Source organism: Martes martes, assembly GCF_963455335.1.
Source record: "Martes martes genome assembly, chromosome: 3".
NCBI classification, from domain to species: domain Eukaryota; kingdom Metazoa; phylum Chordata; class Mammalia; order Carnivora; family Mustelidae; genus Martes; species Martes martes.
This window is the reverse complement of record NC_137890.1, coordinates 186,166,950-186,191,656: the sequence shown is the minus strand read 5'-3', so window position 1 is coordinate 186,191,656 and position 24,707 is coordinate 186,166,950. Positions and strand designations below refer to the sequence as shown.

The 24,707-nt window shown below is 36.7% G+C and overlaps 1 protein-coding gene across 1 annotated transcript in view; it reads left to right on the top strand.

Moving 5' to 3' along the window:
• The window catches only part of PLCL1 (phospholipase C like 1 (inactive)), a 353,093-nt gene that overhangs the window by 241,950 nt on the left and 86,436 nt on the right, over nucleotides 1–24,707 (top strand). The gene's annotated exons all lie outside the window — the stretch shown is intronic.

Sequence of the window (24,707 nt, the reverse complement as noted above, 5' to 3'; positions counted from 1 at the left end):
CAGAATATTGTAATGGTAAACGCTCCTACTCAAATAAGTGGCTTGTTGAATTGGTCTCAGACGTATTCTCCTGCTGAGCTACAACAGCCATGATGGATGGGTTGGAACACCTCAGTCCTATGATTCACCATCATACCGTCAGTTTGTCTGGGGAGGTGACTCAGGGATGCGTGAACATATACATGCTCTTGAACTCTTGATGGAGCCCATCCTTTTCTTTCTCCTCACCTCCAAACTTTCCTATAGAACTTTTTCATTAATACATTTTAAATTATGTTTTGAAAATAACTAAATTAGGTCAAATTGATCAGAGCTTTCTACCTTTGCGCTTCTTTTTAAAAAAAAGTTGAATTTGTTGTTATAAGATAGTGGTTGGTTTCATTTCCTGAGATGACTTGAAAATAGTCTTTCTCATGTCACCTTCCTTTAAAGTACCATTAAGTAAAATGAACATAAAGAATGTTAATAAGAGTGTTTCAAGATTACTGTGCCAATATTGATCTATCAAACATTGGGGTTATTAGCAGAAAGCATTTATCAACACTACTGGGTACAGAAGACCCAGACCCACTTTTGAAAATACATCAGTAGCTCTATGGAACTTTCCATTTGACTTTCTTAGTAAGCTACTTTGGTTTTAAATGAGTCCCAACTGGAAGTTAAGGACTGCAAATTCGACCCAGTAAGTGTGATGATTAGCATTGGAAATAGCCCGTTGTGGAACTCTGGTTTCATCTGTTCCTGAAAAAAAGATTATGGGTAATTGTAATTAGGAATTCAGTGTGTGGCAGTGGGTTAGGTGTGGAAGGAATGACTGCTGAAACCCACTGATAATGGTGGGGGGTGGCGCGGTATAAAGAAAGTGAAAATTTCACCTGGAATCTATGAGGCATGCTTTGTGACTTAGTGACTCTAAATGTGTTTATATCCTACTGGTGGAATTTCTAGTATTCTTTGAATCCTGGAAAATGCTGGGCTGAGAATAATGTTTCCTAGTAGAATTTTGTGCTACCTACACATGTTAAAGGGCTGTTACTCATTCACATTCTCTATAATGACCCCCAACAATGAAGGATGGTGGGGAGAGGGCAAGTCCTGCTGGAGGGGAAAGGGTGAAGAGGAAGCTGAGGGAAATTGGTCAAACTGGCTTCGGTGGCCTCAGGGAGAGTGGGAAACACTAGTTTAGGAGCTATCAAATCTTTCCTTTCTTTCAAATGCGTTCTTAGGTTAATAGATATGTTGATTCAGGGTGCCAGGGTTTAGCATCTGCCTTCAGATGAGGTCATGATTCTGGGGTTCTGGGTTCTGGGATTGAGCCCCACTTTGGGGCTCCTGGCTGTACAGAGAGCTTCCTTCTCCCACTCTAACCCTCCCCCCTGCTCATGTTCTTTCTCTCACTCTTTCTCTCTCTCACATAAATAAATAAAATCTTTAAAAAAAGGGAAACTAAAACTTAAAAAAAAAGAAAAAAAAGATATGTTGAGTCTTACTTTCCCCACCCCATACATACTGCATGATACCGAGAGAAGGTATTTTACCCTGTCTGGCATGGCAGTGGTTAGACTTCAATAAATGACAGCTTCCTTTTTCTTTATTTAAGTACATTTAAGAGCTGCAACCCATTAACCAAAAATCTGAATTATCCAGAACATGGTGAGACCCTGGAGCCTATTGCTCAGGAAATAAAAGTGGAGATTTAAAGTAAGCCCCAAATAGCCCTTTACATTTTTTATTTATAGTAAAGTTTGCCTCACTAAACACGAAACTATATTTTTGTGTACATGAAATGGCAAAGGTTAATTTTCCGGTAAATTGTACATTAAAAAAAAACAAACAAGTTTTAGCTACACCAGAAGAGTGTCAGATTTATATAAGACTGTTGCCATTAATTATTTCTTTAAGCAAGAAATCCTTTATAACACAAATAAAAACCCTTTATTAGCATCTGTGCTTTTGAATGGATATTGGGCTTTTCTCAGAGTTGCCTACAATTTTATATTTAATCTCTGGAACTCTGAAATTACATGAATTCTCTAGAACTGCTTATCCAAAGTAGTATTTCCTAGTGTTTTTTAAATGGTGACTCCCTATTACCTTTCTTAATTTTATCTTCTTTCTGAACTAACAATAGAATTTAAAATGCTGAAAAAATATGGTTTCAATATACAGACATTCTTAACATGGAACTATCACATAATTATATGTAATATCCACTTTTTAAAAATAATTGTACAGAAGTTCAATATCCTGATTTGGTGCAGTGTTTTTAAATTTCCCTGACCATGAGAATCACTTGAGGTGGTGGTGGGAGATCATTTGTTAAAAATATGCATTCCTGGAATGTACCTCAGTCCTACTGAATCAGATGGGGTGGATCTAGGAATATATTATTTAAATGAATGATCTTAGGTGATTCTTGTGGTCAGTAAGATTGGTACCAGTGATGTTGTGTAGTGAAACTTTAGGGTGCATCAGAATCACCCCTGTCTTACTAAACCCCAAATTTCTGGACTCCACCCCAGATTCAGTGGGTCTGGGGTGAAGCCTGAAAATCCTGTAAGTCTACTTTTTCCTTTGGAAACTTCCTTTATCTCTAACCCCTCTGCTCTCCAAGACACGTGTTGGCAATCATCCTCTGAGCATATGAACCACCAATATACAACTGAGGAGTCTCACGACTGAGTTTTTACTGAACAGTATTAAATGACTTTTTTCGAACAATAGCTAGGCCCCTAGGATTCTGGAAACCTTTTTTCCAAAATGCTTGGGATATGCTATCCCTAACCCCCTCCCAATTTGAAAGTATAATGGGCCACTCCTCATGACCCCAGTGCCGCTCTTTCTGCCCACGTGTCCTGTGCCCATGTTTTAACAGAATCACCTTTTATACCGAAGACATCTCAAGAATTCTTTCTTGGCTGTTGTCTTTGAATCCTGATATCTTTCCTACATTATATAAAATTGTAGCTAATTTAAAGAAAAGACTGCATGAAAACCTTTATGTTTTGTAGACAAGAGAGCCCCTTTGCCCTTATGGATGAGCTGTTGGATCAAATCATTGCAAGAGACTGGTACGGGGAAGATTGTGGAGGTAGAATCATTAGTGGGCCGGGCAGATTTCTTTCTGGCCCAGGGACCAATACCAGTTTTTCTGTGACACATACATAGAAGACTGCTCTAGAGTAAAGCTCTAAAAATCCACCTGAAGATTTTTAGCATGATCAGTAACGTACTTTAAATAGATAGATTTACTTGTGGATGTGAGTGCTAAAAACTAACAGAGCCCCATGGGAGCCCAAAAATCAGAGGACAAAAGCAGCATAATGGTAACAAGAAAATGATACTAAAAACATTGAAGCTTAATGTAGATATGAAAAGAAATATGATAGGAAGTAATTTAGGCGTCGCGGTGATAGTGGGGCTAACTCAGCATGTAAGTGAAATGCAAAACTGATATCATAAAAGATACGTGGCAAGTACCACACCTAGGAACTTGGAGGCCTCTTTACTATCCTTAGTACTGGTCTAGCCACTAATGATTTGTCAGGATAAGTAAAATGCCTGTTCAGAAGGAGTCTACACAGATAATTAAAGCTTCAGAAAATCAGACTCATGGGCTAAAGCATTAAGATTTTTGAAATGCAAATGAAGTCTGAGAGGCAGCAAAGATTTCTTCTCTAATAATGCACATATGCATGCACACTTGATGTAGTTTTAGAATATAGGTGGGGTTTGGTGGGGTGGGATCTGGAGCCAACAACTAAGAAAGAATTCTTTGGCAAAGAATTTTTATTAAAGCGAGGGATGAGGGAACAGGACCCTTGGACAGAAAGAGCTGCTGCCCAGCTACTGTGAGGGGTGGCTGATTATAGATTTGGGAGTTGGGGATGTAAGGAAAAGGGAGGTTTTCAAAAGAACTTTCTTTCTTTCTTTTTTTTTTTTTTTAAAGATTTTATTTATTATTTGACAGACATAGATCACATGTAGGCAGAGAGGCAGGCAGAGAGAGAGAGGAAGGGAAGCAGGCTCCCTGCCGAGCAGAGAGCCCAATGTGGGGCTCAATCCCAGGACCCTGAGATCATGACCTGAGCCGAAGACAGAGACTTTAACCCACTGAGCCACCCAGGCGCCCCTCAAAAGAACTTACATATGCTCAAGAGGACCTACAAGGTACTGGAGGCCTCGCCATTGTCAAGTTAGGGTTGTTTTCCCCTCCAGCGAGGAATTAACATTGAGACAGTTGGGAGCTTCCTGGAGGAATGTTGCAGATTGTCCACCTGGGAGTGAGTGTATGTGTTGGGGGAGGAGCTGTGGGGTGTTAGCTCATGCCTTCTCCTCCTCCATCACACTTACACATTGTGCAGACCCTGCACCGTGGGTGAAGAATGGAATGCTCATCTCAGATTACAGCAGAGACGTGTGCTTTCTCATTTGAAGAAAGGAGGAATAATTTTAGGAAGCGAGGATAGTAGAGAGGGAAAGTTTTGCATCTTCTTCTCTGGTAGCCCGTTCTGGACTTGTCTGTCACCTTGCCAGAAAACCTTAGGAAACTTCTTTAGAAGACTTCTTTCTTCAGTTTTCGAAAGACTATAAGGGTACTCTCAATCCAGACTAATCACTTTTCTAGTCCAAATGTATAAGAAATCAGAAAGAGCTATTTCACATCTTGATAATGTAATTCTAATAATTGCTTGATAAATGTCAATTCAACGAAATGAATTTTATGCTTAGAATCATGGTAAAATTTTCCATATTTTTTAGAGTAGTTCTTTTAAATATCCAGATATGTGGCATGTCGATGACTCATTATTTTGTAATGTATGTTTCCTTTGTCATTCAAAAAAGGTTGTATTGTTTGGCTTTATGCAAGGATGCTGATTGAGCACCCACAAAGTTTGCTTTACTGGCATTGAAAGAGAAGAAAGAAAATTATTTGTTTTACTGGTAATGAATTACTGCATCTGTTTGTGTCTTTAACTAAATTATTTGTTAAATAATTTAACTGAATTTATAGGGCCTGTTTTCTATTGGCTAAACTGTAGCAAATATAGGTCTTTGTCTCATCTTGGATATGGTTACAAGAAGGCCATCTTTTAACTTGTCTTTTTGCCAGTTTAGATGTTGATAAGATATTGAGTGATCTTATATCATTTTTGCATTTAAGTTGAATATGTCTTTAATTTAAACTTTATAAACAAGGGGAAGATTGTTACATAGCAAAACTAAGAGTAAGGTGCAGAGATTTCTCCCACACAGGTGTAGCCTCCCAACAGACTGGTGTATTTGTTACAATCTATGAACCTGCACTGACACATCACTCAAAGTCCAGAGTCTACATACATTAGGGTTCATGCAGGATTGTACATTCTGTGGGTTTAGGCAAGTGTATGATGACGTATATCCATCATTATAGTATCCTACAGAGTATTTTCACCTCCTTGAACATCTGTGCTCTGTGTATTCATTCTTCTACTCACCCCCAACCACTGGCAATCACTGATCTTTTTACTGTCTCCATAGTTCTGCCTTTTCTAAAATATCATATAGTTGGGATCATACAGCATGTAGCCCCTTCAGACTGACTTCTTTCACTTAGTAATTTGCATTTTAGATTCCTCCGTGTTTTTTTCAGGACTTGTTAGCTCATTTCTTTTTCAGTGCTGAATAATATTTCATTGTGTGAATGTGTCACAATTTACTCATCCATTCATCTACTAAAGGACATCTTGGTTGTCTCCAAGTTCTGGCAATTATGAATAAAGCTGCTCTAAACATGCCTGTGCATATTTTTGTGTGGAAATAAGCTTTCAACTCCTCTGGGTGAATACCAAGGTGACTGGGGGTGGAACACTAGATCATATGGTAAGGTGTTTAGCTTTATAAGAAATTGTCAAAATGTCTTCCAAAATGGGAATACCATTTTGTATTCCCTCCCACCAGCAGTAAGTGAGAGTTTCTGTCATTCTAAATCCTTGTCGGCATGTGGTGTGGTCAGTGTTCTGGATTTGGGCCGTTCTATTAGGTGCATATGGTATCTCATTGCTGTTTTAATTTGCACTTCCCTGATGACTTATGATGTGGAACGGGTACTTGTGCGGTTATTTTTCATCTGTAGATCTTTGGTGAGATGTCTGTTAAGGCCTTTAACCCATTTTTTAATAGGTTGTTTGTTTTTTTCTCGACTTTAAAAAGTTCTTTGTGTATCTTGGATAACAGTCCTATATCAGATGTGTCTTTTGCAAATATTTTCTCCTAGACTACAGCTTGTCTTCTCATTCTTATCTTTTTTTTTTTTTTTAAAGATTTTATTTATTTATTTGACAGACAGAGATTACAAGTAGACAGAGAGAGGAAGGGAAACAGACTCCCCGCTGAGCAGAGAGACCGATGCGGGGCTTGGTCCCAGGACCCTGGGACTATGACCTGGGCTGAAGACAGAGGCTTTAACCCACTGAGCCACCCAGGCGCCCCTCTTTGTTTTTTAATAGCTTATTTGTCTTTATATATAATAGTAATAATTATATCAAATTAAGTGCTAATTATGCAAAATATCAAAAATTAGGTAGTATTACTGAAAATTTTAAAGAATTTGACTTATTTAGTGGAAATCCCAAGGTTAGTGATATCAGCACAAATTCATGATAACTGACAGCCCAGTGGATCCTCAGCAATGTCTTATAGTCATTTCTCTAGTGAGTTATTCTCCCATTCCCCACAGGGATTATTACTCTGTCTCAGTCAGGATGCCTTTGCTTGCAAGTGTCAACAATCCAGCTCATACTGACATTTTTTGTGTTGGAGGTATTGGCTCAGAATCCAATGTCTGGGAGTATCTAGCTGAATCTGGGGCAACAAAATTTTCGGGACCTCTTTCTTCACATCTTTGTTCTGTGTTCCCCAGGTTTGCTTCCCAGATATATAAAGGTTGATTCCAGTAGTTCCAGACTTACATCCTACCATGTTAGGAGCCCCAGAGGAAAAAGTGTGCATTTTCCCCTAGGGGCTTCTTCTTTCCCAATGGTTTCATTGAAAGTTCTGGGATTGGGTTTCATTGGGTTGAAGCAATAGCTAATGCAAGGGTGATGCTTCGGTTGGCCAGACCTGGATATTCCCACACCAGGATCTAGGTCAGTGGTGGGAGTGATGGGGCTGGAAAGGGAAGGGGAGACTGGTGTCAGCTCTATCTCAAGACCATAGGCTAAGAATGGGGAAAGGCAATTCCCTAAGGAAATCACTGTTAATAGAAGTGTGAATGGAGGTGAACCTGCAAAAGCAACTAAAGATATTTCTTCTCCACTTTTGTCAAATCTTTGATTTTCTCCACCTCCTTCTCCATCCTCAACAAGTGATTTTGCCATATTCTTTAGTGATAAAATAGAAGCTACCAGATGGGAATTCCCCTATTTTACCACCACTCATTCCTCCCATCTACTTATTTCTGCTCTCATCCTCTTTTTCCCTCTTTTTTACAGTGGAGGAAGGATTTCTATTATCAAAGCTGTTCTGTCCCCATTAGCCCTAGATCTCCTTTTCTACCTCTTCTCAGTTATCCTTCCCCCACCCTCACATTGTCATTGTCTTCAATTATTCTCTTTTCTTCCCCTTAGAACAATAACAAAAACAAACAAAAGCCCCTTTGATTCATCTCTCTCTCTCTCCAGCCATTGTTCTGTCTCATCATCATTCCCTTCCTCAATCAAACTCTTATATTCTCTACACATTCATTCTTTAATCTACTGCCCTCTTTTCTCTACATCCAACACTACACTGATACTGCTCTAAGATCACCAAAAGCATTTGTCTTACCATGTCCATTGGAGACCTTTTTTCATCATGCAAGACTTCTTACTAACATTCACTACAGTTGACCACCCCTTTCTTCTTGCAGTGTTCTGTTCTCTTGGCTGTCGTGACAACGTACCCTTCTGGTTTCCTCCTGCTGCTTTGGCTTTCATTATCTTTCTTCTTTGTAAGCTTTTCTTCTAACTGATCTCAAAATGTACTGTCACAAAGGTCAGTGTTAGATAGGTTTCTCTTTTTATTCTGCCTTCGAAAGTTATCTCATCTAGTCCTATGGCTTCAGAGACCACAGATAACCCGACGTTCTCAGCACCCAGATTTATATCTCGAACCTAGATGTCTATCCCAAGATTTACTCCCATTTTGCAACTGCGTTCTCAACACCTCCAGAGACACTCACAAATCTGCTTCTTCTCTAGTCTTTTCTGATTCTACAAATGGCTCCCCCAGCTCTCAGTTGCTCAAACCAGAGAACTGGGGAGTCACTTGTAGTGGCCCCTTCTCCCACTCCAGGGCTTCCAGCCCACTTCCGGCGAGTCTTCAAATAAAACCGTGTCTCTTATTCCCATCCTAAGTCTTCTCTGTTCACCATCTGAGAGATGCCCCCTTCATAGTTCTGTATCTCAAATTCATTCTCCAGCAGCTAGAGATCCTTTTTTAAGTAAGAACTTTCAACTCTCTGACTTAAAATCTCTCTAGAATAAATTCCAAATTTTTTAGAAATGGTTTTCCCAGCCCCACCTGATCTGCCTTCTCCTTGACACTCCAGCTTCATTTTACTTTTGCCCCCTGTCACTATGGATTTGCTACATAGGCCTGCCATTAGTTCACTTACTTTAGGATCTTCCCTTGTTTTTCTTCTGCACAGAATGTTCTTCCCACACTATTTATCTGGCAATTTGCCTAGTTTAAATGTTAGTTCCTCAGGAGACCTGTGGGACCCCAGTCCAATATAAATTAGCCCCCCTACCTAAAATATTTTCCTTCAGGGCATTTCTTACGATCTTTAATTACATGTTTGTGTGATTGTCTTTTGATATCTCTTTCTACTACAAGTGACATTGCAGTATAGCTACTACCTAGCTGAGAGCCTGCCTGCTCACCTAGATGAGTGCCTGGCACAGATTGTGGCTCTACAAATGTATTTGAAAAAAAATTTAAAATATCCCAAAATTATGAAGAATTCTCTATATTATATTCTCTTTCTTAGAGGTATTTTTGCCAAGGAACATAGCTCTCCTGGGAAGAAATAACTAGAATAAGTGGCATTCCCCTTTATTCAACATTCAGTGAGAAAAAAATAGCTAGAGTTGTAAAACTTACATTTCTCATCATGGTGAAGGGCTGAGAAGATACTCTGGGAACTAGAGAAATATAGTCATAAAATGCAGAGGTAGTGTGAGTTTATAGAAATAAATTCAACCAGGAATAAGAATATCTGAGTTTGGCACCCAGCTCGGCCACTGGTATCTATGTTTTTGGCAAGGTATTCAGTCTCCTTGTGTCCTGGATTTTCTCATCTTTAAAATCTTGTGGAGATCTCATGAAAAAAAAAAAAAAATGAATGTGGATACCCTTTGAAAGTTATTAAAACTTCTTAGAAATATGAGATGCTCTTACTCTCCTTATTTTGACTTTCCTTTATGAACATAAAATGACTTTACTTGGAGGTTGTTAAAACAATAATGAGTTTAGTCTCTGTCATAGATGGGACTGGCTGTTACTTTCTCTAAATTTATAGAAGTTGCTGTGAAGAAACCACCTAGGGATGATAATATGAAAGTAAGTGAGTGTAGTGAATTCATTATGGATTTCCTTTGTAATTTTTTGCAAGCTTTCCTGATAGCAATGCTAATTAATTTAAATATGTTGGGGTGTCAAGTCTCTTTTTCTAAGAGATTAATTAGAGATTAGTCTCTAAGCTATTTGTAAATTACCATGCTTTTTTACTGTAAACCGTTTCGTAAAAATGCTATTTTAGGAAAATGATTATAGATTACAAATGATTTTATTAAGTACTTTATTTCCCTATCATTCTGCCAGTTTTATAATAATAAATGACTTTAATGTCCTTTTTCACTGATAATTTAAATGAGATCTATGAGATGAAACATTATTTTGGAACAAGTTTAATTTAATTGACCCAGCACGGCTTGGAATTTTTGCTGCTATGATCCTTTTATGATTAAATACTAAAGAAGAATCTGTAATGTGAATACTTTTATTTCTTCACCATGGGATTCATACTCCCTGGGATAAAATATCCTTTTCAGAGAACATTAGCAGACATATTAGAAATTTATCCTCTCAGGAGATGTACCAGTTTCATCAACAAATGGGAATTCAAAGTCCTTTAGTAAAACTAATGACCTTATATACAATAACAACAACAAAACCCCCACATAATTCAAACTGTCTTTTAAATATCTTTGTGTTCAAACTGGTAGCCTAGAGATCAGTATGTGCTAATACAGAGTCCTGAAAATGCTGTGATGTTCATCTTGTTTTTAAAACTGCTAAGATGAGTAAGTCTAACTGTTTCAAATTTTACAGGGTTTTGTAAACTCTCAGTGCCAAGAAAACAAGCCACCTGGCAGTTTTTTAAGAACAGTGAGCCAGTACTTAAGAATATGCACCAGAATTCACTGTTAGTATTTCAAGTGAATTTGGCTCAGATTTATATGGGATATGACAGCATTTTTATTCTAGTTACCACTTCTTATTTTCGTAGGATTATATTCTCATGCTGCAGATTATATTCTCATGAGGCAATTTCTAGTGGTAATTGCGCAGATTTAGTGTATTTTAATATACTGACAACCATTATTTTTCCTGAAAGTGCAAAAATGACTCAGAAAAATACTTACATTTTAAGTAGCATTCAAGGTAGAATACTGAGTTCATTAGTCGAATTTCCTAAAGTTCACAAGTTAAATGTAGGGAGTTAAGTATAACTGATAGAAGAGTGTTTTAAGTGGCAAGGATGGACAGACATTACTCTATACATTGGAATAAGAAATCTCTATTAAAGAAGAGACTTGATAGCTGTAACTAAAGAAATAAAGGAATGTGGATTAGGTGACAATGAAAGATTTTGTACACTGTTTTGTGAAGATATGAGAGCGTGATAAAGAGGACAGAATGCAAAGTTAGGGGTGCCTGGGTGACCCAGTCGCTTAAGCATCTGCCTTTAGCTCAGGTCATGATCCCAGGATCCTGGGATTCAGGGACCCTGCTTCTCCCTCTCCCTCTCCCTGGTGCTCCCCCTGCTCTTGTGCTCTTGCTCTCTCTCTCTCTCTGTCAAATAAATAAGAAAAATCTAAAAAAAAAAAAAAGAAAAAAAGAATGCAAAGATAAATTTGGAGTCACATATCTAGAAAAGACAATAGAGGGTTAGGCTAAGGTAGCTATGGGGAATTTTGAAGGCTACACTTTGTACTTGATGAAAATTGTTGAAATTTTTATAATTAGGATGTGTGGTCTGGAAGATTAAAGTTCTTATAACCTATATGGAATTCTTGCTGAATCCAGTTTCTTTGAAATATATTTAAGTCCTAATTTAATACAGCAGGTTTGAATCTCATTATTAGCGGAATGTATTTAATTGAAATCAAATTAATTGAAACGACTAGTCAGGAAATCTCAGTTTAATCTCTTTTCTTCCTCTGGGAAATTCATCTACTTATATCTCTTCTCAAAACTTAGAGGTAGCAAAAGTTGAAGAGAAGACATACCTCACATTTTCATTTAAATTAATTGTTTAAGTAGTTATGAGATTAATTTCATAGATACATTATAAAATTTTATTGTGTTTTGGAAATTCTTTCCACCAAGGCTAATTAGAGTCAGTAGTTCTAAAATGTGAGATTCTTTTTTAAAGATTTTATTTATTTATTTGACAGAGAGAAAGACAGCGAGAGAGGGAACACAAGCAGGGGGGGAGTGGGAGAGGGAGAAGCAGGCTTCCCGCCCGGCAGGGAGGCTGATGCCGGACTAGATCCCAGGACCCTGGAATCATGACCCCAGCCGAGGGCAGATGCTTAATGACTGAGTCACCCAGATGCCCCCTAAAATGTAAGATTCTAAAGTAATTTCCAAATGAAGATTTATCATGATACTTAAAGGATACTTTTTATACTTTAATAAGGATGCATTGACCAGTCCCAAGAACAATAAACATTTAGAATATTATTATTTAACTAAAATAACAGCAATGTAATATTTTAATACAAATAAACACAATGCACTTTGAAATTGTAACCATTTTAGTTATACCTCAGGTAACTCTTAAGATAGATATCATTAATTATCTCTACAAAGTATAACTTTCTGATAATTAATGAGGTAATTATAAGACTAATTCTATGGAAATATCTTTAACATTTTTCCTCATAATATATGCTAATATTTATTAATTTTAAATAATTTGAGCAATACAGAGAAAACTAATTCCATAATTTTGCTCATTTCCCCCTAAAGATAACTACTATTACCAATGGAATATATTCTTCCAGATTTGCCATATATAAATAATGAGATCTCATACTATATGTACTCTTTATAATACCTACATTTTTAAATACACACACACACAGATTATCCATTTTAAGATTTATAGATCTATGTCATCCATATTAGTGCTGCATAGAATCCTGTGGCATTAATGTACCAGAATTTATTTTGCCAGTCCTTTCTGGGGATAGGAGTTCATTAGTTTACTTATTTTTTGATATCATCACCAGAGTAGCATAACTGCCTTGTACTTATATCTTTGATCATTTGCTCAAATATTTTCTTAAAATAAATGTTCAAAAATGATCTTGCTAGATCAAAGTAGATGTATTCTTAATATTTTACAACATATTGCTACTTTGCCTACCAGAAAAATTGTACAAATTTATATTCAGCATAACATTGAAAATTCCCATTATCTCACTTTTTGTAACCTTTGATAATCTGACAGACAAAATAATAATTTTATTATTTATTTACTTAATAAAATTTTATTTATGAGATATGTTTGAAAGTTTTTCATATAATTTTGAAGCAGTCACATAATTTTGTAAATCTATCGTTTTCCAAAGTTGGTTTGTGAACACTTTTGTAAATTAAGAAACATATAGCAAATATTTCCTCCCCTCTTTTTTCTTTAATTTGGATATGGTTTTAAGTTTTAATGTGGTCAATTTTATCAGTATTTTACTGTATGATTTCTGGTCTTGATATGTTTAGTAAGAAGAGATTTTCATGACCCCCAATTACACAAATACGTGGTTATAGTTTTTTCTAGTACTTAACATGTTTCATTTAATCTTTAATACTTTGAAATTTTTTTGGTCTGGCATAAAGGAGTAATCTAGTTCTGGTGTGTTTGTTGAGATGGATAGTGAATTTTTTCGACATTAATAATTGCTTTTATTATTTGAAATGCCACTTCCACCTGTACCTCTTGAAACAATCCCAGTGGGCCTTTTATAACATTTTTTTTTTATTTGCCTACTAATTAGTGGAATTTTGCCAGTATTATCTTTTAAGTATTTTTTATGTTTTCACTTATTTGATCCTTCTTTTTTTGACTTTAAATGAAATAAAATTCCATACAGTTTTTGGACATATCTTATTAAGTTTGTTTTTGGCTGGATTACAGTATCTGTTGTTAATTCGAGTAGGAGTCCCCTCACATTCACCCACCCATGCCATTACATTTAGAAGCAGGCTGATGTATGAGACAGCTATTAATTTTTTTTTTTAAGATTTATTCATTTATCTTAGAGAGAGAGCACGAGTGGAAGAGGCAAAGGGAGAGGGAGAGAGAATCTCAAGCAGACTCTGTGCTGGGTGCAAGGCCTGACTTGGGGCTCAATCTCACCACCCCAAGATCTTGACCTGAGTCAAAACCAAGAGTTGGCCACTTAACCAACTGTGCCATCCAAGTGCCCCTAAATTTTTAGTATTTGTATTTTATTTTGCCACCATCACTTTTATTAGTACTGATAATTTTTCAGTTGATCATTTTTGATTTTCTAAGTAAATAATTATATTCTCTAAAATAGTAATGATCTTTCACTCCTTTACAATATTTTATACTTAATTTCTTATCCTTGTCTTATTGCTTTGGCTTAAATATCCAAAATTATGTTCAAATATAGAACAAATAATAAGTTTTTTGTTTCTTTTTTGTTTTAATGAGAATGCTTTGAACTTTTTCCAAGTTGGTATGATATTTCCTCTAGGATTCTGGAATAAGATTGGTCATGTTAAGGAAGTTTTCTTCTTTTCTCATTTTATAGAGAGCTTTACTGGGAATTAATGTTGTATTTTATCAATTGCATTTTGGGGAATTTATAGGCATAATCCTATTGTTTTTCCCTTTTAACCTGTTTATTTATTGAAGTACATTGATGGCATGCCTAATGTTGATCAATTCTTATATTCCTAGAATAAAACCTAACTTTTCAAAGACTTTGTTGCTCTTTTAATACATTGCCATGCTTTACTTATATTCTTAACTGAGCTGTATCTAAAGTTCTGTTTTGCAGTTTTATGATTTTGAAAGTGCCTTATCAGGCCTTATTTCCTTTGATCCTTGAGATAGCACTATGATTTAGGTTAGGAATTACATTCTTTTGACAAATAAAAACAGTAGATGTAGAACAGTAGACACAGAACTTTTGCACAAAGTCATTTAAGTAGGTGGAGATGGTGAGAGTAAAATCCATTAGTCCCCAATCCAGTGTTTTTTGGGGTGGGGTGGGGAATTTAGTTATTTCAGTAATTTCTATCAAAATGTATATATGGGGCACTTCGGTGGCTCAGTCGGCTAAGCCTCTGCCTTCTGCTCAGGTCATGATACCAGACCTGATGGGACCAAGTTTCACAATGTGCTCCCTGCTCTGCGGGGAGTCTGCTTCTTTCTCCGCCCCTCCAGCCTGCTTGTGTTTTCTCTCTCACTCTTTCTCATGCTCTTTTTCTCTCTCAAGTAAATATACAAAATCTTTTTTAAAAAGTTGTTTATGGACTCTGAGTTTTATTATCACAGATAAAAACTATCCTTACTTTTACATTTTTCTTTTTACATTTTTCTAAATTAGGACAATTTTTCATTTTTACATTTTTCTAAATTAAGACAATTATTTGTTCCACTTTGACCATGGTATCAGTGGTTGGGTGGGGGGGTGGGTAGTGGGGGCAGAGGGAGGCATTTACCCTTAGAGTCTCTGTGCTGAGAATATGCATTCTCTGAGATCTGTCATCTGTTTCTTGCATATGGACAGATGCTGGTGTTCAGTTAATCAGAGTCATACAATAAGGATTAAAGTTTTAGATGGTTCTAACCCATTCCGGAAGTTATGGATAAAACTTAAAACCTTTAATCAGATTCATCTTGATGTTCAGGTCAAGTCGACTATTTGAGCCAAAGCTTTTATATCTCTAAGGTCATTAATCCTGAAGAGCATATTCTATTATCACTATAAGAGAGAAAAAGCATTAAGATGTGTTTGCACATTGCATTGGGTCAAGGGAATTTTTATTTTATTTGTGGTTCACGGATCCACCTTATAAAAAGCTTAAAGATTTCTTTTAGATATTTATTACAGAAAAATATTCAGCTGGGAAGTTTAAAGTAATATAAATATAAGTTTGAGAATCTATAAAGACTTAATACAAGTGCAAGAAATGGTCCATTTGTTAACATATACATATACTTATTAAATGGCAGATTAGACTTCTCCAAGTCCAAGAAAAATGGATTTAGTCTATAAATGAATTGTTTCTTAAGTTTGAATAGAATTGTGCTTTTATTAAATTGGCATTTCATCTCCATGTCCCAGGTCACACAAATTTACAAAATGTTTTCTAAAAAAAATTCATTGTTTTTTAAATTTTCTGTAAGAATTTTTTTCTTAATGAGAAGCCTACATGTATCTCTTACTCTATAGTACAATGGCACTGATTCCATCTCTAAGAAATATTATTAATAGTTATGTTTTCTATATGCTCTATTTGGAATTTACAAATGATACATATACTCTGAAATCTTGTCCTTACCAAATATTGCACAAAAAACTATGAATTCCTAGAAATTGATTATTTTTCTAATTCTATTTTTGTTAAAACTTTATGCTATGAAAAAAGGCTGATTATATCTCCATTTCGATTTAATTTATTTCCATTTAATCTAATATAACTTTTTCTTTTTTTTTAAATTGAGACATAATTGACATATAACATTGTATTAGTTTTAGATAATGTTTACTAGACTAAGTTTAGTTAATATCCATTACCATGTAGAGTTACAATTTTTTTCACGTGATAAGAACTTTTAAGATTAAAAAAAAGCACTTTTAAGATATACTCTTCTAGCAACTTTCAAATTCTGAATAATTTTTTTATTTTTATAAATCTGTTTCTGAAACTCAACTCTACTAACACCCTATGAAAACAAGTGGTAGAACTCTGTAGTATTGAAATATACTTTTCACTCTTAAATACGCTTTATTCAAATTTAGGTGATTAAAGGAAATGCCAAAGTGACTAAAATCAATGTAAATAATACATTGGTGTCTCATATCTGATGGTAAATATGACCATTAAACATTGAGAAGTTACAATGAAGGACAAACTATTCTGTGAACTGGCTATTTAGCACCAAAAAAAAAAAAAAAAAGAAAATTTTTTCAGGAACATTTTTGAAATAAACTCTGGTTAAGAATGTTCCATTCCTGGGGCACCTGGGTGGCTCAGTGGGTTAAGCCTCTGCCTTCGGCTCAGGTCATGATCCCAGGGTCCTGGGATCGAGCCCCACATCGGGCTCTCTGCTCAGCAGGGAGCCTGCTTCTCCCTTCCTATCTGCCTGCCTCTCTGCCTACTTGTGATTTCTCTCTCTGTCAAATAAAAAATTAAATAATTTAAAAAAAAAAAAAAAAAAAAAAGAATGTTCCATTCCTGTTGATATTTTGATTTTTTGGATAAAATAAGTAAATATGCAGCCTGAGTTAGACCTTCAAATCTATGCATAATTCTGAATGCATAATTATGTATGCATGACTTTTTTCATTCCAACTAATTACGAGTTTTTGATGGCTACCTTAATAAAGCATCAATGTATATGCTTATACCTGTGAACTAATTAGGGCATTACATTCAATATGTACAATAATACACGGAAAGAGATGGACCAGATACAGGCATTAAAAGAATATGTTTACTTATTCTTCATGACAGAGACTTTCTTTTTAGGGACCACGACATGCTGTTTTCCACGAAGAGCACCTCCCATGAATCCTCGCACCAGAAACAACAAAGTCTACGTGGGCAGGCCGTGAGTTCAGCCAGATTCTCAGGCCCTGCTGTGTGGGGAGTCTCTTGAGAAAGGACAGAATCCTATCTCAGTCTCCAGGCCCACTTAGTTCTTGGCACCGATGAATTGTATTGTTTTTGAGTGTGAGGTGGACATCTGTCTTAGAGGACGGGGCCGATCGCAGTGTGTCATTCCTCGGAGGCCGGTGAATAATTGTGAGGTGCCCTTTACTGGGGCCCGCTTCACTCCTCTTATTGGCGCTTCAACTGTGACAGTAATGTAACATATTCTCCTGGGACTTATAATAAGCAAAACCATGTACTGCGTGCGACAGTTAGGGTTAATTGAAAAAGTTGTTTTCGACTGGAAAAATGGGAGTGTTAATGCTCCTTGTAACTGTATACAAAGGAGTGGATCGTGAAGGATACAAGCAGAGATTAGGAAGATGTAAGTGAGAAACAAGGCTTTTTCCGTGAAAACAGTTGACACCATAAAGGAGCATCTGTGCTTATGGACGTGAGGGGAAATAAGTTGAGAATAGAGTCTGTCAGTCAGTGAGGTTTCGCAACAAACCACCACAGGGTTTGTGCCTAATGCTGCAAGAAAAACCAGAAATGGCAGCAATCAATGAAACTATGGAAGGAATTAAACATCTGGAGACATGGGCTTCCAAACCTTTTATCTATCTCGTTTCCCTGTGGCCTGGTCTCCTCACCTACATGGATGTAATTTCTGTACAGGCGAAAAAAAAAATCCAAACAAGTGAAATAGTCTTTGATTTTACCTGTGACTGTTGATCTGCGATGAACAGTCAGTGATTTTTACTAGATTTTAATGGTTTTTTTCTTGAATGGATCACAAAGATGAAGCATATAGAAAAAAGTACAGGGAGAGGTAATTCCTCAACTTTACTGTTGTTGAATAAACATCAAATAAGTAGGTTTCCTTATAAATAACATCATATATTTTGTATATTGGATATATGAATATATGTTTATTCATATACTGAATAAACGTCATATAAGTAGGGTTATTTCAGATCTTTAATAAATAACATTTTAAGTGTATAAATCAGGATATAATATTCTTTAAACCGTAACACAGAGAGGATATTTTGATGTTATTTACCATTAGTCTTACCATTCTTTTGAGTCAATTTCTTCCCAGTTTTGTTAAAAATTTCAAATCGAAATTAGTTAATTTGAGACAAACATTATTGTCTAGAAGAGGTTAAAGAAATCTTTGTTTCAAAAATGAAAATCATAGAATGTAACTCCTTAATCTCGATTTTTCAATTCCAGTTATTTTAGCAGGCATTATAAAGTCATTAATCTACTGAAAATCCAGTACTATTCTGGTTAATAAAATGCTTTGCAGTCTGACTATTAGCAGTAACAGTGACACCACCCCCCCCACTCCCTTATCCACAGGGGATATGTTCAAAGACTCCAGCGGATGCCTGAAACCACAGATAGTACCAAACCCTATAGATAACTATATTTTTTCCTGTACATATATACCAATGATAAAATTTAGTTTATACATTAGGCACAGTAAGAGATTAGCAACAATAACTAATAATAAAAAAACTGTAACAACATAGTGTAATGAAAGCTATGTGAATGTTGTCTCTTAAAATATCTTATTGTGCTGTACTTACCGCTCTTCTTCCTGTGATGATTATGAGATAATAAAATGCCTGTATGATGAGATGAAGCGAGGTGAATGATGGAGACACGGTGACATGGTGTTAGGTTACTACTGACCCTCTGACAGTATGTCAGAAGGAGGACCACTTACTTCTATACTATACTTAACTGAAAAGCAACTGCAGATAAGGCGGACACCCTACTAGGGAGCATGGCAACTGAATCTTGGTGTCACTAAGCCCGCTGATGCCATCTTCTGGGTTCCTGCAGCAAACTTTTACAAGCCACACTGTTAGTAACAAGGTCTTTCTAGCACATCCAGGAATAACAGAGTTCTAGGTAGAGCTGTGTAATTTAAGATTTATTTTCCATGACATAAAATGATATGGAGGCTCCATATGGAAGTTGTGTTTGTTTTCTTATTAAATGGCAATGCTTTTAACATTATTTTTTCCTAAGACCAGCTTTATAGAGTTTGGACATTTCTTCAATGCTTAGTTTGTATCTTGTCTGTTTTTAATTATCTCAGTAAAGGCTGTAGTGTTAAAGATATAATAACTATATATAATTGCTATAGTACTGCTTTTTCATAATGCCCTTATCAGCTTATGTTCCCCTTTGTGGTCTTGGTTATCCAACATTCTTAATGTCATAGAAAGCTGCTTATTTATTTAGTAAATGTCTGTGGGTTTTATTTATTTTTTATTTAATAATCTTTTTTAAAAAATATTTTATTTATTTATTTGACACACACACACAGAGATCCCAAGTAGGCAGAGAGGCAGGCAGAGAGAGAGGGGGAAGCAGGCTCCCTGCTGAGCAGAGAGCCCGATGCGGGGCTCGATCCCAGGACCCTGAGGTCATGGATTGGGACCATGGAGATCATGTTTGCTCAGCCAAACATGGATGTGGATTTGGGCATTGGTACGTTGGACAGGATATATTAGCTATATGTATATATTAGATATAATATATACATTAGACCTAAATTTCCATTCCTTGAGCTATCACCAATCCAAGTTAATAAAGCCGGCGTTTGTGAGAATAGCCTTTTCCGGAATGATCACTCTTGGCCTCTGCCTGTTGTTCCAGTCTCAACTGGAGCCACTTATCCCTCACTTATTCTAGAGTCATCCTGGCCTCCTTTCCCACCAAAGAACATTTATACCTGCGCCTCCCTTTCTTTGAAACCCTTTGCTCTCACCCTCGTCACTGTCCTCACTATCCTGAAGGTGAGGTAAGACATTCTCTCCTCATGGGATGCCTGGGTGGCTCAGTAGGTTTAGTTTTTGCCTTCAGCTCAGGTCATGATCCCAGGGTCCTGGGATCGAGCCCCATGTCAGGCTCCCTGCTTCTCCTTCTCCCTCTGCATGTCTCCCCTGCTTGTACACTCCCTCTGTCTCTCCCTCTCTCACTTTCTCTCAAATAAATAAAATCTTAATTAAAAAAAAAAAAAGACATTCTCTAATCAGAGTTACCAGCAGACATTTGAATGGCTAAATCCAGTCAGCCATCTTAACATCTTGTTTTCTAGCACTCACTCCTTTAAGTCTATTCTTTGGCTTCTGTGAGAGTCATGCTCCTAGTCCTCCTAGTCCTCGTACTAAATATTTTAGGTCTTCTTCTCTGCCTAAACTTTTCACCTAGGTGGCCGATAGTCATCTAAAAAATTCACCATGGCCCAAAGTAAACTCTGTTTCCTTCCCACTTCACCTCTCCTGGGAGTCCATATCTCAGCAATATTTCCATTCACCTCTCACTCAAACCAAAAACTTAGGAGTCATCCTAGACCCAGGGAAGGACTTCTGATTTTACCTTCTACTTTTTGATATTTCTTACCTTTCTCCATTCCTTTTGCTAGTAATCTTCCTCAGGCAATCACCATCTCTTTCCTTTAATGCATCAGTAGTCACCGACGGCACCATCTAGTGCACGTGCAGAGGGATCTCTCTGAGATAAAAATTAGAATTTATCAGTCTCTCCAAAACTCTACGAGATGCTGGACCCTAGGATAGAGTAGGTATACCCATTATTGTTAGTTGAATGAATGAATGAAGAATGGGAACCTGAGGCCTCTCAATATCCAAGGTTGGGCCTCATTCGGGTTCTAGATTATATTGCCCACAATCCTTGGAAGATTTCATGCATCAACCAAATCTCTTTCCTGAATTTTGCTTGGAAGTTCGTAAAACAAGAATGAAGAGTATAGTGTTATTGTGCATAGGGTGTCTGTAAGAACAAGATAGAATCCCTATGGGGAAAATAAGATTTGTGTGCCTATATTTTTGCTTATCTTTAATCATGGTCTATTAAATTTTTATATGAAGACTTTCTTAAGAGAGGTCTTCAAAAACAAGCGTTCCCCCTGCCCCCCAATACAAAAAGAGAGGAGTGGATGCCACTTTAGTGTATCTGCGTCTGTGTAGCTGGATTTCGGCATTATGAAACAAGGATTCCTTCTAATCAGTCTGACAACTGGTGTTTGGACGGTTATTCTTTAAGGTTTGTAAATTGGTTCTGTTTTAACAAAGAATCATTCTGAAATGTTCACTTATAAACAACTTGGCAAAAAAATGAAAAGAATATGCGATGATATAATTTGATGTTTAAATGAGCTCATCAGGTGAGAAGTAGCAAGACATAGATACGATGTTTTCTTTATTCTTAAATGTGCATACAATGCTTTAGTTTACTCTTTTTGTGTATGGTAAAATTTATATAACATAAGATTTACCACTTGAACCATTTTTAAATATACAGCCCCGTGTCATCAGGTACATTCATGTTAGTGTGTCGCTTTAGTATACTTTTCTCTAAAATTATTATATTGAAATAACTCAGTAGTTTTGTTATTGAGACACAGAAATGCTCGCATTGAATAAGTTGAGTTGCTTCTGCAGCTCATCAGTGTGTTACTGAAGAAAAACGATTTTCTTTGTTGTGCTTGTTAAGGAACTTGCCGCATATCCAGCCTTGGGTCAGAGAACAAATGCCAATGGAAACTTATAGAAACAAGTTTATTAATTTGGCTTATTTGAACATTTTTTTAAAAAGGCTTATTTATTTATTTATTTATTTGACAGACAGAGATCACAAGTAGGCAGAGAGGCAGGCAGAGAGAGAGGGGGAAGCAGGCTCCCCGCTGAGCAGAGAGCCCGATGTGGCGCTTGATCCCAGGACCCTGGGATCATGACCTGAGCCAAAGGCAAAGGCTTAACCCACTGAGCCACCCAGGTGCCCCTTATTTGAACATTTTTAAAAATAAAATAAAACATATTTGGGGTTAGCTCTTACTGTTGTGTAAGAATCTCATTTAATCATGATTGGTGTCCTAGTTCTAATACTAGATAAATAGCAATGCTGTAGAAAATAATGAAAAATTTAAAAAAATGGAAAACGGCATTTTCCCATTTTCTCCTAGTATTCTGAAATTCTTTTTTTTTTTTTTTTTTTTAAGATTTTACTTTATTTGTCAGAGAGAGTGAGAGCGTAAGCAAGAGTTGGGTGGGGTGGGGCAGCAGGCAGCAGGCAGAGGGAGAAGCAGATTCCCTGCTGAGCAGGGGGCCTGATGTGGGACTCCATCCCAGGAACCCTGGATCATGACCTGAGCTGAAGACAGACGCTTAACCGACAGCTCTGTAAGGATCCCAAGACTTTTCTTGATTCTGATGCTTAAATCCTTTATGTAAAGTATAATTAATTTAAGAAGACAGTAGATTCCAAATGTAAAGTGTTATCTGGAAATGTTTAAAGATGATATAGACATAATTTGGTTTATTCATTTTATTTATTTAACTTGTTTAAATGTGTTCCCTTCCCGTGAAATGATCATTTGGAAACTTGAACATAGAATGTTAAGCCATAGAAAGGGCTGAGTTCAATGCCTGACTAATTCTTGTACCCTGCTGGAAGAGAAAGCTAAGTTTTAATTTAGGGGACAGAGGTGCCATAATGTGCTGTATCCAAACTAACACATTTTGTAAGCCGCACTAAAAGAAATTTTGGGGGTAATAAGTACCTTAGCCTCCTTCCTTCATTCCAGAGTGAGAGGATTTAACTTTAAAATAAATGGCAAGTGGGATACTTGGGTGGGTCATCGGTTAAGCACCTGCTTTTGGCTCAGGTCATGGTCCCAGTGACGTAGGATCTAGTCCCCCCATGGGCTCCTTGCTCAGCTTCTCCCTCCCCCTGCTTGTGGTCTTTCTCTTTCTGAAAAATAAATAAATAAAATATTTTAAAAAAATAAAATAAAAGGAAAATTCTCATACTTCATAACAATCTGTTCATAAAAATGACCTTATGACTATAGGAGTCAATTCAATCATCTAATGAACTGGAAGGAGACAAGAGCACACCTGAACTGACAACAAGCTCTGGTTTCTCCTGGAAAGTGCAAAAAACACCTGTCTCTCTGATAGAGATAACCGCAGTGATTTTCTCTCAGTCCGCCATCAGATATTTTTTGTATTTATCAACAGGAAGCTGTATTACCAGCACTTTATCTTTTTTCATTTGGAGGTGTCTCCTGTCTGTTTACCTGAACAGTCCCCCTTCTCCACCACCAATCTGCCGATATCTTCTTGAGGGAAACACACGTGTGGGGGTGTAGGGTTTGGCAGAGAGGCCGTGGTGGTGATGAGGCTCAGAAGGGGATTCGGAGTTGTCCGTCTTCCCTGTCCACTCAGTACAAGTCCACCTGCCCCTCCTCTCATCTTTTTGGAGCTAATGCGTAGCATGACCATTGAAAACAGACTTGGAGAAAGATTGGAGTCCTGAAACTTTTCCAGCATATTTTGAATAGAAATAATCTTGACAGCAGACGAGCTAATTATTTGTTCACATGTGCTTTGGCTAGTTTTTTGCTCTTGTGGGGGGGCTTGTAATAACTTCGGAGTTTGTCCTTTGTGAGATGGCAAACTTAGAGTATATCTTTTCCACTGGTTTCAAGTTTTAAGGCACTTTGGGATACGTGTTCGCTTTTGGGAATTGGAGTTCAATGCAGGAAATTTTGGAGCATTTTGGAGCAGGTCAGTTCTTGCCTAGGGTAGGTAGAAAATATTTATCTCTTGGAGGCTTATTGTACTTGGAGAGAAAGTCTTGATTTAAGGAGATATCACCGCAGGGAAGAGAAGCTTGTGGCTCAAGTCAGAGGGAGGTGTTAGGACTGTGAAGGTGGCGTACCGAACATAAGGAGGCACAGCAACTACAGACGTGCATTTACAGCAACATTAATTTCCCACTTAAGCCTTGTTGAAACTATTAGAGGTTTTATAATTCTGTTGACAATAATCCTACTTGGAACACGATATGCTTTATATAAAAATAATTTTTTTGTGAAAGGTCTAATTAGTTTAAAAGCCTAGTCAAATGGTAGCTTTAAAAGCTGAGTCACAGTCTAATTTACTATCACAATTCACAGTTTCCCTCTTTATTTTACTTGGTAGATTAATCCATCTCAACAGTGCCATTAGGTGCCTGCTTTCATGATGTGGAGAAATACACACATACATTCGAGATTTTTGAGCATGTGGGTTGTGATGAATTTAAATGTGTTCTAATAGTGCAACTGCGTATAAACAGCTAAAGATTTATACTTGTTTTGTAACTTAAGGATGAGGAAATTGACTACTATGGGATAATTAAAAATAACAACTCTCTGGGAAAGCAAGAGGTAAGTTGTTAGATGCCAGGGCATCAAGAAACAATATTCTGTAATCTGTACAGAATTTTTTTTATTCTGTAAATAAATTGGGTAATTTATATCTTTGTCACTTGAAGATCAGATATATATTAGAGTTAATGAATCATCCCACCAACATTCCATAACTAAAGCAAATTTTGTTTTCCTTTCATGGGCAAGGTTTTAGTCAACTGAATAATAAATCATCCTGCCTTTTCCTGAATCACAGGATAGGGAGGCTCTTCATCTTCAGAGAAGCAAGATCTCAATTAAATAA